We start from the raw sequence: 14,621 nt of genomic DNA, 5'->3' as shown, positions 1-14,621 counted from the left end.
ATTTATTTAGGTTCAACACTAATCCCGAAAGTATAGGGAGTGTGCGGTGATGGTCATATCAATCTTGGAACCACTTCCAACACACATCGTCACTTCACTCTTAACTAGTATCTGTTCATTCTGCAACTCCCATTTCGAGTTACTAATCTTAGCAACTGAACTAGTATCAAATACTGAGGGGTTGCTATAAACACTAGTAAACTACACATCAATAACATGTATATCAAATATACCTTTGTTCACTTTGCCATCCTTCTTATCCGCCAAATACTTGGGGCAGTTCTGCTTCCAGTGACCAGTCCCTTTGTAGTAGAAGCACTTAGTATCAGGCTTAGGTCTAGACTTGGGCTTCTTCAATTGAGCAGCAACTTGCTTGCCGTTCTTCTTGAAGTTCCCGTTCTTCCCTTTGCCCTTTTCTTGAAACTAGTGTTCTTGTCAACCATCAACACTTCATGCTTTTCTTGATTTCTACCTTCATCAATTTCAGCATCACGAAGAGCTTGGGAATCGTTTCCGTTATCCCTTGCATATTATAGTTCATCACGAAGTTCTAGTAACTTGGTGATAGTGACTAGAGAATTCTGTCAAACACTGTCTTATCTAGAAGATTAACTCCCACTTGATTCAAGTGATTGTAGTACTCAAACATTCTGAGAACATGCTCACTAGCTGAGAAATTCTCCTCCATCTTATAGGCAAAGTGCTTGTCAAAGGTCTCATACCTTTCGACATGGGCATGAGTCTAAAATACTAATTTCAACTCTTGGAACATCTCATATGCTTCGTGGCGTTCAAAACGTCTTTGAAGCCCTGATTCTAAGCCGTAAAGCATGGTGCACTAAATTATCAAGTAGTCATCATATCGAGCTTGCCAAACGTTCATAATGTCTGCATCCACTCCTGCAATCGGTCTGTCACCTAGTGGTGGATCAAGGACATAATTCTTCTGTGCAACAATGAGGATAATCCTCAGATCAAGGATCCAATCTGCATCATTGCTACTAACATCTTTCAACTTAGTTTTCTCTAGGAACATATCGAAAATAAAATAGGGGAGCTAAACACGAGCCATTGATCTACAACCTAGATATGCTAATACTACCAGGACTAAGTTCATGATAAATTTAAAGTTCAATTAATCATATTACTTAAGAACTCCCACTTAGATAGACATCCCTCTCATCATATAAGTGATCACGTGATCCATATCAACTAAACCATGTCCGATCATCACGTGAGATGGAGTAGTTTTCAATGGTGAACATCACTATGTTGATCACACCTACTATATGATTCACGCTCGACCTTTCGGTCTCCAGTGTTCCGAGGCCATATCTGCATATGCTAGGCTCGTCAAGTTTAACCCGAGTATTCCGCGTGTGCAAAACTGGCTTGCACTCGTTGTATGTGAACGTAGAGCTTATCACACCCGATCATCACGCGGTGTCTCAGCATGACGAACTGTCACAATGGTGCATACTCAGGGAGAACACTTATACCGTGAAATTTAGTGAGAGATCATCCTATAATGCTACCGCCGAACTAAGCAAAATAAGATACATAAAGGATAAACATCACAGGTAATCAAAATATGTGACATGATGTGGCCATCATCATCTTGTGCCTTTGATCTCCATCTCCAAAAAAACATCAAGATCTCTATCGTCACCGGCATGACACCATGATCTCCATCATATTGATCTCTATCAACGTGTCATCACATGGTCGTCTCACCAACTATTGCTCTTGCAACTATTGCTATCGCATAGCAATAAAGTAAAGCAATTATTTGGCGCTTGCATCTTATGCAATAAAGAGACAACCATAAGGCTACTGCCAGTTGCCGATAACTTCAACAAAACATGATAATCTCATACAACAATTTATATCTCATCACGTCTTGACCATATCACATCACAACATGCCCTGCAAAAACAAGTTAGACGTCCTCTACTTTGTTGTTTCAAGTTTTACGTGGCTGCTACGGGCTGAGCAAAGAACCGTTCTTACCTATGCATCAAAAACCACAACGCGGTATAGTGATTGCTTTTTGATCTTCAGAAAGAACCTTGTTCATTGAATCTGATTCAACTAAAGTAGGAGAAACAGACACCCACTAGCCACCTGTGTGCAAAGCACGTCGGTAGAACCAGTCTCGCGTAAGCGTACGCATAATGTCGGTCTAAGCCGCTTCATCCAACAATGCCGCTGAATCAAGAATCAACTAGTGACGGCAAGCAATATGTATATACCACGCCCACAACTCCTTTGTGTTCTACTCGTGCATATAACATCTACGCATAAACCTGGCTCTGATACCACTATTGGGGAACGTAGTAATTTCAAAAACAAATCTACGCACACACAAGATCATGGTGATGCATAGCAACGAGAGGGGAGAGTGTCATCCACGTACCCTCGTAGACCGTAAGCGGAAGCGTTATGAGAACACGGTTGATGTAGTTGAGGGAGTCCAGGATTAGGGGGTCTCTGGACAGCCGGACTATATCCTTTGGCCGGACTGTTGGACTATGAAGATACAACATTGAAGACTTCGTCCCGTGTCCGGATGGGACTCTACTTGGCGTGGAAGGCAAGCTAGGCAATACGGATATGTATATCTCCTTCTTTGTAACCGACCTTGTGTAACCCTAGCCCCCTCCGGTGTCTATATAAACCAGAGGGTTTTAGTCCGTAGGACAACAAACAATCATACCATAGGCTAGCTTTTAGGGTTTAGCCTCTCCGATCTCGTGGTAGATCAACTCTTGTACTACCCATATTATCAAGAATAATCAAGCAGGACATAGGGTTTTACCTCCATCAAGAGGGCCTGAACCTGGGTAAAACATCGTGTCCCCTGCCTCCTGTTACCATCCGCCTTAGATGCACAGTTCGGGACCCCCTACCCGAGATCCACCGGTTTTGACACCGACATTGGTGCTTTCATTGAGAGTTCCTCTGTGTCGTCGCTGTTAGGCTTGATGGCTCCTTCAATCATCGATAGCGATGCGGTCCAGGGTGAGACTTTTCTCCCCGGACAGATCTTTGTATTCGGCGGCTTCACACTGCGGGCCAACTCGCTTGGCCATCTCGAGCAAATCAAGAGTTACGCCCCTGGCCATCAGGTCAGCTTTGGAAGCTTAAACTACATGGCAGATATCCGTGCAGACTTGATCTTCGACGGATTCGAGCCCCTGCCTAGTGCGCCACACGGTCACGATGAGCATGATTTAGCTCTGCCATCGGACAGTGTCCAGGAGATCGCGCCGGCAACCGCTCCGACCCTCAATTCGGAGCCAGCTGCGCTATCCATGGGCGGGTGGATAGACCCCGCCACGGAGGTCATATCCTCAGCGGCGATCGAGCCGAATATCGACCTTACCCTTCACGAGAGCCGTAATGCCACACTGTCGGATCCTTCCCCGGCCGCGGACTCCGAACCGCCTGCGCCCGTGCCTATCGAATCCGATTGGGCGCCGATCATGGAGTTTACCTCCGCGGATATCTTTTAGCACTCGCCCTTCGGCGACATACTGAACTCATTAAGGTCTCTCTCCTTGTCAGGAGAGTCCTGGCCGAACTATGTCCGGCAGGATTGGGGTGCGGATGACGAAGAAAAATTAACCTTCCATATCGCTCCGTTCCAAAGCGGCTATCAAGCACTACTCGGACGCGAAGCTTTCGCTTGCTTTAACGCAATACCGCATTATGCATCCCTCATCCTTAAGATGCCCGGTCCATGCGGCATCATTACAGTAGATGGAAATATTGAGCGCTCCTTGCGCGCGAAAGACCGTGCGGCTGCCTTGGCAGCCGCACACTAAACGGCCTCGCCAACTAAAGCATCTAACGGGTCGTTAAGACCACGGACACGGTTGGACGAGTCAGGTACTGCTATATGTAATTGATACAAGTTTGATGGCTATACCCCTATTACAATACAAGGGGCTCAACGCGTGCGCACAGGCGACAATCAGGCTCAACTTTACTCATATTGTTTATTTAGTATAACTTACCTTTTGCACGACAGCAGATGACCATCATGCTACACCCGTCCAGAATACGGCACAACGGAGACACAGGCGCAGACGTGCAGCAGGGACCTGTTCCAAGGATTCTTTTTAGATTAAGACCCTGCGTAAACCTTTTTTACTGTCTCTTGTTGATACACATCGCTCATATTCTCAATACAATTGATAAGGATGCTGGCGTATTGGCATGTGGCCACGTCAGAATAATGCACGTACTTGGACACCAGGGGCTTATTACAAAGGGCACTGTTTAGGCCCGGTTTACACCATAAAGACCAAATACCTTAGGGAGTGTTCGGCGTCGCGAGTTTGACCTTATATGCACCAGCTCCGAATCATGTCTTTGGTCAAATGTTGCGTTTGCCTGGCTCCTGTGTTTTGCTGCCTTACGTTCCGCTCTATTGGCTAAGGCGGCACCAGGAGAACTACTGCGATTGTGCCCTGGTTCATCCGGACGAGCACCTCAGTAGAGAAAGCCGAAAACTGACTGTCATGATATAGCGTGAGACTGGTCAACCACTCGATGACCTACTGGAATCTTCGGGATTCCTCCCCCTTAACGAAGGGCCGTTTCCCGGCCAGGCATGTACGCACCCCGAATTCGGATGAGTGCGGAGCCACCAGGGGCTATATAGTAGCCCCACTGTCAAACTCCTCTGGCTAAGTGAAAGTGTTAAAGCATTATAGTCTGGTTGCCTAGTTCGCTGCGCTATCACCTCCTTAATGGACCAAGACGTTGGTCAAGTGTGAACATGCGTCTTCTGCGAACACCCCCTCATTATATGCATGGGGGCTGAAGCCGACGACTGCAATCTTTCAGGTTATATACATATATAGATAAACGGCCGCACAGGAGGCATCATAATACTTTTGGGCAAAAGTATAAATAAAGCCTTGATAAACTTAATAAAACATTGTTTTTACAATGGGAATACATGTCATTCAAACATAATATTCTTCGAGCACTGGGCCTCTATCGTACGAGTGCCTTCAAGAACTTCAAAATAGTGCTCGGCAGCCACTCGGCCTATGGCCGAACCCTCCACCACGACAGTGGTGGCATCCATCTCCACCCAGTATGTTTTGACACAGGCAAGGGCCATCCGCGAGCCTTCTATGCACACCGACCTCTTCATGGCATTAATGCGCGACACCACACCAAGGAACTGCTGCACCAAACTAAAATAGATGTTCGACTTTGGCCTTTCCGGCCACAGATGATCCACAACAGACCTCATGGCGATTCCGGACAATCTATTCAGCTCGGCCCATTCGGCAAGCCGATCAGTCAATGGAAGCGGACGCTCTGGAACATTAAATTGTGACCAGAATAGCTTGTCCACTTCACGGTCTGTTTGATCTCAGAAGTATTCGGCCGCATCAACAGCACTCGCCGCCAAGTCCAGATATGCGCCCGCCGAACTCCACAGCCGGTCTAGAGGGGCATACTGAGGATCTCCAAACTTCCTCCGCAACATGAAGGGTTTCCCAGCCGCGATATCCCTAGCTTCACGCAGCTCCTCCTTCTTTGATCTCATCGCAGAGCGGGTGTCTTTGGCCGCTATCATGGCCTTTTCCAGGTCCATCGCCTTGGCCTGGTTTTCTTTTTCAAGAAGCTGGCAATGGTCGGCAGTGTCTTTTAACTTTAGAGCCATCTTGGCCATTTTCTATTTGCTCTCGCAATGCGCGGCCTTTTCGGCTCTTAACTCTTCGGCCGCCTTTAAAGCGCCCGCATTGCTACTTCTTGCTTGCTCCTTGGCTCGGGCAAGCTCCGCCCAAAGGGTCTCCACGCTGGCCGCTCCATCTGCAGTCACAACATATTAAAGATACTGGCATCATGCTGCTCTTATTATGTGACGATCACCAGAAAGGCCACTCACCCTGTGCCTTGTCAAGCCGCTCGTTGACAAGCACGATGTCGGCATCTGCCGCATCCAGCTGCCGCTTTATTTCCGCATACCCAATAGTCCGACTAGCCACCGGAGCCTCCATCACCTGCACCATAAAGGCAGTTTGGTTGTTACCTGGGACTATGATCCTATGTTTGTCGCCATTTTCGACGACAACCAGAGTCTCAGGGGCTACTATCTACACAGGGCACATCTAAAAATGTGCGGTACTTTAAAAAATATACATCATTTCACGTACCTCAAAACCCGTCAGTAAACTCATAAAGGCTTCATGCAGCCCACTTTCGGTGGACGAAATCCTTTCAATCAGTGTACCCATCAATGTGTGATGCTCTTTTGAGATAACCTCCTTCTCCAGCCGATCCCTCCGTACATCCGACCGCGCACCAGACGGTGCCGGACTCTGTTGATTGCTCTCCTCGAGAGCCGGATACTGAGGACTTTGGATGGCCATAGGATTACCTTCTGGCCTTGCCGGATCAGGTGAAGCCCTTCGCGACGACACCTCAAGGTCGCCCCCTTCATAAGGTGGTGTGGCAGGGGGAGGCTTTCGCTCTCCATCATCTCCGGAAGAAGATCCCCCGAAGACGAGCTCAGCTGAGAAGGGCTAAGATCCGAACTGCCACATAAATACTTCGGTCATTTTCCTCAGAAGTAAGGTAGGATATCTTCACTATTAAATACCTTTTTATTACTTACAGCTCGTTAGAGGGCTGATCCCCGCGCGGGCGTTGTGCAGCAAGAACACCCTCCGAGGCAGGACCCTCTGGCAGAAATTTCTTCTCCCGCTTGGAAACCTTGATTTCCGGAACTTCGGAGGTAGTCCTCTTCCTTCCCCAAGGAGAGAGAGTGTCAGATTCTTCCCCTTGGTTATCCTCCCTCGCGGAGGTGCTCGTTCCCTCGGTTGGAATAGGTAGCGATGGAGGCCAGCTTTTGCCCTCTTTATTCCCCCCTTCATCTTCCTTCGAGGGCACCGGACAAGGCGCTGGCTCGAGCATTTTTTCCAACACCGGATTGTCCAAGCCTTCAGGAAGGGGGGCCGAACACCGGATCATCTTCGCCGTTGTTAACTAGTCCTGGTCAAAGAGCGATTCTTCAGGATAATGTCATGATAAATAAAAGGACAATGTGTTTGGACATAGGATTACTTACTTGGGCAGCAGTGTGGTTGCTGCTTAGGCCCACATCCTCGGTGGTATCCAGACACTCTATTTGGGGTCCGAAGAATGATTTATACATCTCCTCGTGCGTCAGGCCGAGAAAATTCTAAATAGTGCGCGGTCCTTTTGGGTTGAATTCCCACATACAGAGGGGCCGGCGTTTGAAAGGCTGGACTCGACGAACCAGCATGACTTGCATTACCATAACCAGACTGAAATCTCCCTCGAAGAGATCTCGGATATGGCTCTGCAGTATTGGCACGTCCTTGGCTGGACCCCAGCTCTGTCCCCTACTGATCCATGACATCTGTTGTGGTGGAGGGCCCGAGCGAAAGGTGGGGGCAGCTACCCACTTGGCACTTCGGGGAACAGTGACGTAAAACCACTCCCGTTGCCACAATCCGGACACCTCTATAAAGGAACCCTTTGGCCACGGAGCATCCGCAATTTTTCTTATTAAAGCACCTCCGCATGCTACGTACAGTCCCTCGACTGTCTTCGGCTTCACATCGAAGGTCTTGAGCCACAAGCCGAAGTGAGGGGTAATGCGGAGGAAGGCCTCACAGAAGACAATAAATGACAAGATGTGGAGAAGGGAGTCCGGGGCCAGATCGTGAAAATCCAGCCCGTAATAGAACATAAGACCCCTGACAAAGGGATCCAGAGTGAGGCCTAGTCCTCGGAGGAAGTGGGAGATGAACACAACGCTCTCGTGGGGTTCGGGAGTAGGGATGACCTACCCTCGGGCGGTCAGCCTATGCGAAATTTCGGCGGTCAGATATTTGGCTTCCCTCAATTTCTTGATGTCCTCCTCCGTGACGGAGGAAGGCATCCACCGGCCTTGAAGGCTGGATCCGGACATGATTGAAGGTCTGAAGCACCTGACCTGGGCTTTGGGTGTTAGAACTCGAGGCGGGGGAAGGATTCGATTGAGCACAGGAGGGAAGAAGTAAAGGCCTTGTACCTTTATAAAGAGGGTGAATATCAAGCGTCCTCCTCGTGGTCGTTTGGGACTTGCCTAAAATCTAGGAGTCCTAGGCACAGTTGGGTTACCCACGTCTGTATTGATGAGAATCCCGTAATAAGGGGAACACGATCTCTGATTCGACAAGACGTGTCAAGAAACCGCCTCGCGTTATGTGCGGGGCTGGTTAAGGAAAAACGGTTCGAATAATTACCGGGCCGTGGCATGATGTCATGCTGCCAAAACATGTCAGCAGATTGGATTTGTGGGAATATTATTCTCTCTATGGTGGTATGTGGAACTTATTTTGCAGGGTCGGACACTATCCTTATATTCAAACTCTTTTGTGGTGTATTCGGAGGAGGAACCCGCCTTGCAATGCCGAAGACAACACTGCGCGCCGGACTCATCGTCATTGAAGCCTAGTTCAGGGGCTACTGAGGGAGTCCTGGATGAGGGGGTCTCCGGATAGCCGGACTATATCCTTTGGCCGGACTGTTGGACTATGAAGATACAAGATTGAAGACTTCGTCCCGTGTCCGGATGGGACTCTACTTGGCGTGGAAGGCAAGCTAGGCAATACGGATATGTATATCTCCACCTTTGTAACCGACCTTGTGTAACCCTAGCCCCCTCCGGTGTCTATATAAACCGGAGAGTTTTAGTCCGTAGGACAATAGACAATCATACCATAGGCTCGCTTTTAGGGTTTAGCCTCTCTGATCTCGTGGTAGATCAACTCTTGTACTACCCATATTATAAAGAATAATCAAGCAGGACGTAGGGTTTTACCTCCATCAAGAGGGCCCGAACCTGGGTAAAACATCGTGTCCCCTGCCTCCTGTTACCATCCGCCTTAGACGCACAGTTCAGGACCCCCTACTCGAGATCCGCCAGTTTTGACACCGATAGTAGTCGTACGTCTTCACGATCCGACCAATCCAAGTACAGAACATATGGTACCTCCGAGTTTAGCACATGTTCAGCTCGGTGACGTCCCATGAACTCCGATATAGCAGAGCTTCGAGGGAGAGTTCCGTCAGCACGACGGCGTGATGACGGTGATGATGATGCTACCGACGCAGGGCTTCGCCTAAGCACCGCTACGATATGACCGAGGTGGATTATGGTGGAGGGGGGCACCACACACGGCTAAAAGATCAACTGATGAACTTGTGTGTCCTCTAGGGTGCCCCTTCCCCATGTATATAAAGGAGGGAGGGGAGGCCGGCCGGCCTCTCTAGGCGCGCCAAAGGGGGGAGGAATCCCCCTCCTAGTAGGAGTAGGATTCCTCCTTTCCTAGTCCTACTAGGAGGGGGAAGGAAGGAGAAGGGGAGGAGAAGGAAAGAGGGGGCGCAACCCCTCCCCTAGTCCAATTCGGACTAGGCCCATGGGGGGCGCGCGGCCAGCCCTCGTGGCTTATCCTCTTTTTCCCTTAAAGCCCACTAAGGCCCATATGCATTCCCGTATTCCCGTAACTCCCCTGGTACTCCTAAAAAATACCCGGATCACTCGGAATCTTTCTGATATCCGAATATAGCCTTCCAATATATCGATCTTTACGGCTCAATCATTTCAAGACTCCTCGTCATGTCCTTGATCTCATCCGGGACTCCAAACAACCTTCGGTACATCAAAACACATAAACTCATAATACCTATCGTCACCGAATGTTAAGCGTGCGGACCCTATGGGTTCGAGAACTATGTAGACATGACCGAGAATCATTTCCGGTCAGTAACCAATAGCGGAACCTGGATGCTCATATTGGCTCCTAAATATTCTACAAAGATCTTTAATGGTCAAACCGCATAACAACATACGTTGTTCCCTTTGTCATCGGTATGTTACTTGCCCGAGATTCAATCGTCGGTATCTCAATACCTAGTTCAATCTCGTTACCGGCAAGTCTCTTTACTCGTTCCGTAATGCATCATCCTGCAACTAACTCATTAGTCACATTGCTTGCAAGGCTTATAGTGATGTGCATTATCGAGAGGGCCCAGAGATACCTCTCCGACAATCGGAGTGACAAATCCTAATCTCGATCTATGCCAACTCAACAAGTACCATCGGAGACACCTGTAGAGCACCTTTATAATCACCCAGTTACATTGTGACATTTGGTAGCACTCAAAGTGTTCCTGTGGTATTCGGGAGTTGCATAATCTCATAGTCAGAGGAACATGTATAAGTCATGAAGAAAGTAGTAGCAACAAACTAAACAATCATCGTGCTAAGCTAACGGAATGGGTCAAGTCAATCACATCATTCTCTAATGATGTGATCATGTTAATCAAATGACAACTCATGTCTATGGCTAGGAAACTTAACCATCTTTGATTCAACGAGCTAGTCAAGTAGAGGCAAACTAGTGACACTCTGTTTGTCTATGTATTCACACATGCACTAAGTTTCCGGTTAATACAATTCTAGCATGAATAATAAACATTTATCATGATATAAGGAAATATAAATAACAACTTTATTATTGCCTCTACGGCATATTTCCTTCAGTGACAACTACCGCACCGAGCTAATCGACTTCGACATCGCCCGCATCGGCTTACCATACAACACCATCCTCGGGTCCCCGGCGCTGGCCCAATTCGTGGCAACTACTCATCCTGCCTACAACCTCATGAAGATGCCAGGGAGCAGGGGCGTCCTCACCATGGCCGGAGACACCAAGGAAGCCTTGGCGGCCCGGAAACTCGCCTTCAGGGCCACGGCGGCAGCTTGCCCGGCCGACAAGGTCGTACCCAGGGCCAAGGGGGCAGCGCCGACCAAGAAGAAGCAGCTATTCACTCAAGGTCAATCCAAGACAAATCAGATACCGGTCAACGAGGACGGGGCCTTGGGCGCCACCTTTACTATAGGCGCCGACCTCGTCCCAGATCAAGAAAGGGAGTTGATGGACTTCCTGTGGGCGAACAAGGAAGTGTTCGCCTGGGAGCCCAAGCAGCTAGTTGGGGTCCCAAGAGGAGTGATTGAGCATCATCTGAGGGTGTGCCCCAATGTGTGCCCTGTGAAGCCGAGGGCGAGGCAACAATCCACAGAGAAACAGTCTTTCATCATTCAGGAAAACCGCAAGCTAGAGGCAGCAGGTGTCATTGCGAGGTCAGGTACCCAGAGTGGATGGCAAACCCGGTCGTCGTGCCGAATAAAGGAGGGAAGGAACACATGTGTGTCGACTTCACCAACCTCAAGAAGGCTTGCCCTCAAGACCCATTCCCGCTACCGCACATCGACCAGATTGTCGACTCCACCATGGAGTGTGATCTGCTATGTTTCCTGGATGCGTTCTCAGGCTACCACCAGATCAAGATGGCGGTGGAAGATGTGGAGCAAACGGCTTTCTTGACCCCGTGCGTGGTATATTGCTACACTTGCATGCCGTTTGGACTGCAGAACGTAGGAGCGACCTTCCAGCTGCTGATGCACATCGCCTTGGGGTGGCAGCTCGGGAGAAACGCTGAGGCCTACATCGACGACATTGTGGTAAAGTCTCAGAAGGCAAGAACATTGATTCAGGACCTGGAGGAGACCTTCGTGAGCCTGCGCTATGTGGACTTGCGGCTCAACCCGGAGAAATGCGTGTTTGGTGTCCCTTCCAGCAAGCTGCTGGGCTTCCTCGTGTCCCACGGGGGGGTCGAGGCCAACCCGGAGAAGGTGAAGGCAATCGAAGACATGAGCCCACCACAAACCCTCAAGGAGATGCAGAAGCTTGCACGCTGCGTGACTTCGCTGGGGCGCTTCATCTCAAAGTTGGGGGAGTGCGCCTTGCCGTTCTTCAAGCTGTTGAAGAAGAAGGGTTCGTTCGAGTGGACCCCCGAGGCCGACCTGGCATTTCAAGACCTCAAAAGATACTTGACCAGCCCGCCGGTGATGGTGGCGCCTCGTCCTGTCGAGCCCTTGGTACTCTACCTATCTGCCACACCCCACTCCGCCAGCGCGGTGCTGGTGGCCCTCGGGGAGGAGCGCCAGGTCAAGGGCCTGCCAAATGGAGCCGCCAAGCCGGATGAGGAAGCACAACACCAAGGCGATGCTCCTGAGGCAGCGGCTGCCCTGTCTGGTCATCAAGCTGGAGATCCACAGGAAACACCTCAGCCCCCGGGAACCAAAAACTCCGTCAGCTCTCCCGCCCTCGTCGAGCACCCAGTATATTTCGTCAGCACAATGCTACGAGATGCGAGAGCATGATACCCCATGCCTCAGAAGCTCTTGCTCGCGCTCCTGGTGACCTCGCGTAAGCTGCATCACTTCTTCCAAGGTCACCCCATCAAGGTCGTCTTGGCTTATCCGTTGGAGAGAGTGCTCAGGAGCCCCAATGTTGCGGGAAGGGTCGCCGAATGGAACATCGAGCTTCAAGCATTTGACTTGGAGTTCAGCACAACCAGGGTCATCAAGGGAGCTGCACTCGCCGACTTTGTGGCAGAATGGACCGACACCTCGGAACTCGAAGCAGGTGAGAACCAATCCTTCTCACTAGGGAGTGAAGCGCTGGACGGCTGGGTCATGTACTTCGATGGCGCGTTTGCACGCCAGGGTGTGGGGGCTGGAGCCGTGCTCATCTCGCCCACTCAGGACAAACTTTGCTACACCGTGCAGCTCTGCTTCCAGTGGGGCGAGAAGGTCTCCAACAACATCGCAGAGTCCGAGGGCGTCATCGTCGGCCTTAAGGCTGTGGTGGCCCTGGGGGTGAGACGCCTCACCATCAAGGGAGACTCGCATCTCCTCGTCAACTTCTCCAACAAGGTGTACGAGCCAAAGGATGAGCACATGGGGGCATACCTCGCGGAAGTACGCAAAATGGAGAAGCAGTTCCTGGGCCTGGAGCTACAGCATGTGCCTCGTGGCACCAACAAATAGGCCGATGACATCGCCAAAAGTGCATCCAAGCGGATACCCCAAGAGCCTGGCATCTTCGAGGAGCGGCTCTTGAAGCCTTCGGCGGCACCTCCGCCTGAGGAGCCGGCGCAACCTCAGGAGGAGCTCCCCCAGCCACCAGCCTCGGGAGTCCCCGCCTGCGGCCCGACCTCAGGAGCGCGCCTCCTCTTAGCGCTCGAGCCTCAGGAGGGGTGCCGGATCGAGGAGTTCAGGGCGTACCTGACGCAAGGCATGTTGCCAGAGAAGGAAGAAGATGCGGAGCGTGTGGCCCGGCAGACTATGGTGTACTGCATTCATGACGGTGAGCTATACAAGAAGCGGCCAAATGATGTTTCTCTATGATGCATTTCCAGGGAACAGGGGAATGAGCTACTGGCTGACATACATGGCGGAGACTGCGGGCACCACTCGTCGTCGTGCACCCTAGTCGGCAAGGCTTTCCGCAGCGGGTTCTACTGGCCCATGACACTCAACGACGCGGCCGAACTGGTGAAATCCTGCGAGGCCTGCCAATTCCACGCCAAGCAGATCCACCAGCCGGCTCAGGGCCTCCAGACTATCCCGCTCTCATGGCCGTTCGCGGTTTGGGGGCGGGATATCCTGGGCCCATTCCATCGAGCACCTGGAGGTTACCGCTACCTCTACGTCGCCATCGATAAATTCACCAAGTGGGCGGAAGTGGAAGTCGTCCACACCATCTCAGCCGGGTCAGCAGTCAAGTTCATCAAGCGCCTCGTAAGCCGATTTGGGGTCCCTAATCGCATCATCACCAACAACGGCTCATAGTTCACTAGCAATCTCTTCAAAACATATTGTGCTATCCTTGGAACGCAGATCTCCTATGCCTTCGTGGCACACCCCAGGAGCAACGGCCAGGCCGAATGCGCCAACGTGGAAGTCCAGAGGGGTCTCAAGACCAGGACCTTCAAGAAGAAGCTCGAGGCCTGCGGCAAGGGTTGGCACGACGAGCTCCAGTCCGTGATGTGGTCCATCCGCACCACCGCCACCAGGCTGACAGGTGAGACCCCGTTCTTCCTCGTCTATGGAGCAGAAGCGGTTCTCCCACATGAGGTCAAGCATTGCTCCGCGTGGGTCCTGGTGTTTGATGAAACGCAGCAGGACGCCATGCGGGGGATGGACCTCGTGCTGGGGGAGGAATGCCGCCATGAAGCCTCGCTCTGAGTTGTGAGGTACCAGCAGGCGCTGCGGTGGTACCACTACCGCAGCGTCCGCTCCAGGGCGCTCGAGGTGGGTGATCTCGTCCTGAGGCAGGTGCTCTCCAGGGAAGGGTTGCACAAGCTCTCACCCATGTGGGAGGGCCCGTTTCGGGTCGCCCACGTCTCCAGGCCTGGCGCCGCGCGCCTGGAGTCACCAGACGAGATCCCCATCTAGAACGCCTGGAACATCCAACACCTCTGGAAGTTCTACCCATGAAGCAAGGCTCGCCGCCTGTGAAGCAAGGCCCAGTGCCTGTGAAGATCTCCGCTCGTGACACACTCACGTAATAATGAGTGGGGCTGTACACGCCCCGGAGTCTTGGGAGTGCCGCCCGCGGGCCTCGGGGGCTCCCTCCCACGTCTTAGTGGAAGCACTTAGCTCCACGCTGGTTCGTGGCCTACGGCGCCCGCAACCAGGATTTGGAAAAGTAAGAATCTCCTAACGA

The sequence above is a fragment of the Triticum urartu genome, chromosome 6 (genome assembly GCF_003073215.2).
Source record: "Triticum urartu cultivar G1812 chromosome 6, Tu2.1, whole genome shotgun sequence".
In the NCBI taxonomy this organism is placed as follows: domain Eukaryota; kingdom Viridiplantae; phylum Streptophyta; class Magnoliopsida; order Poales; family Poaceae; genus Triticum; species Triticum urartu.
This window is presented reverse-complemented; position numbering follows the sequence as displayed.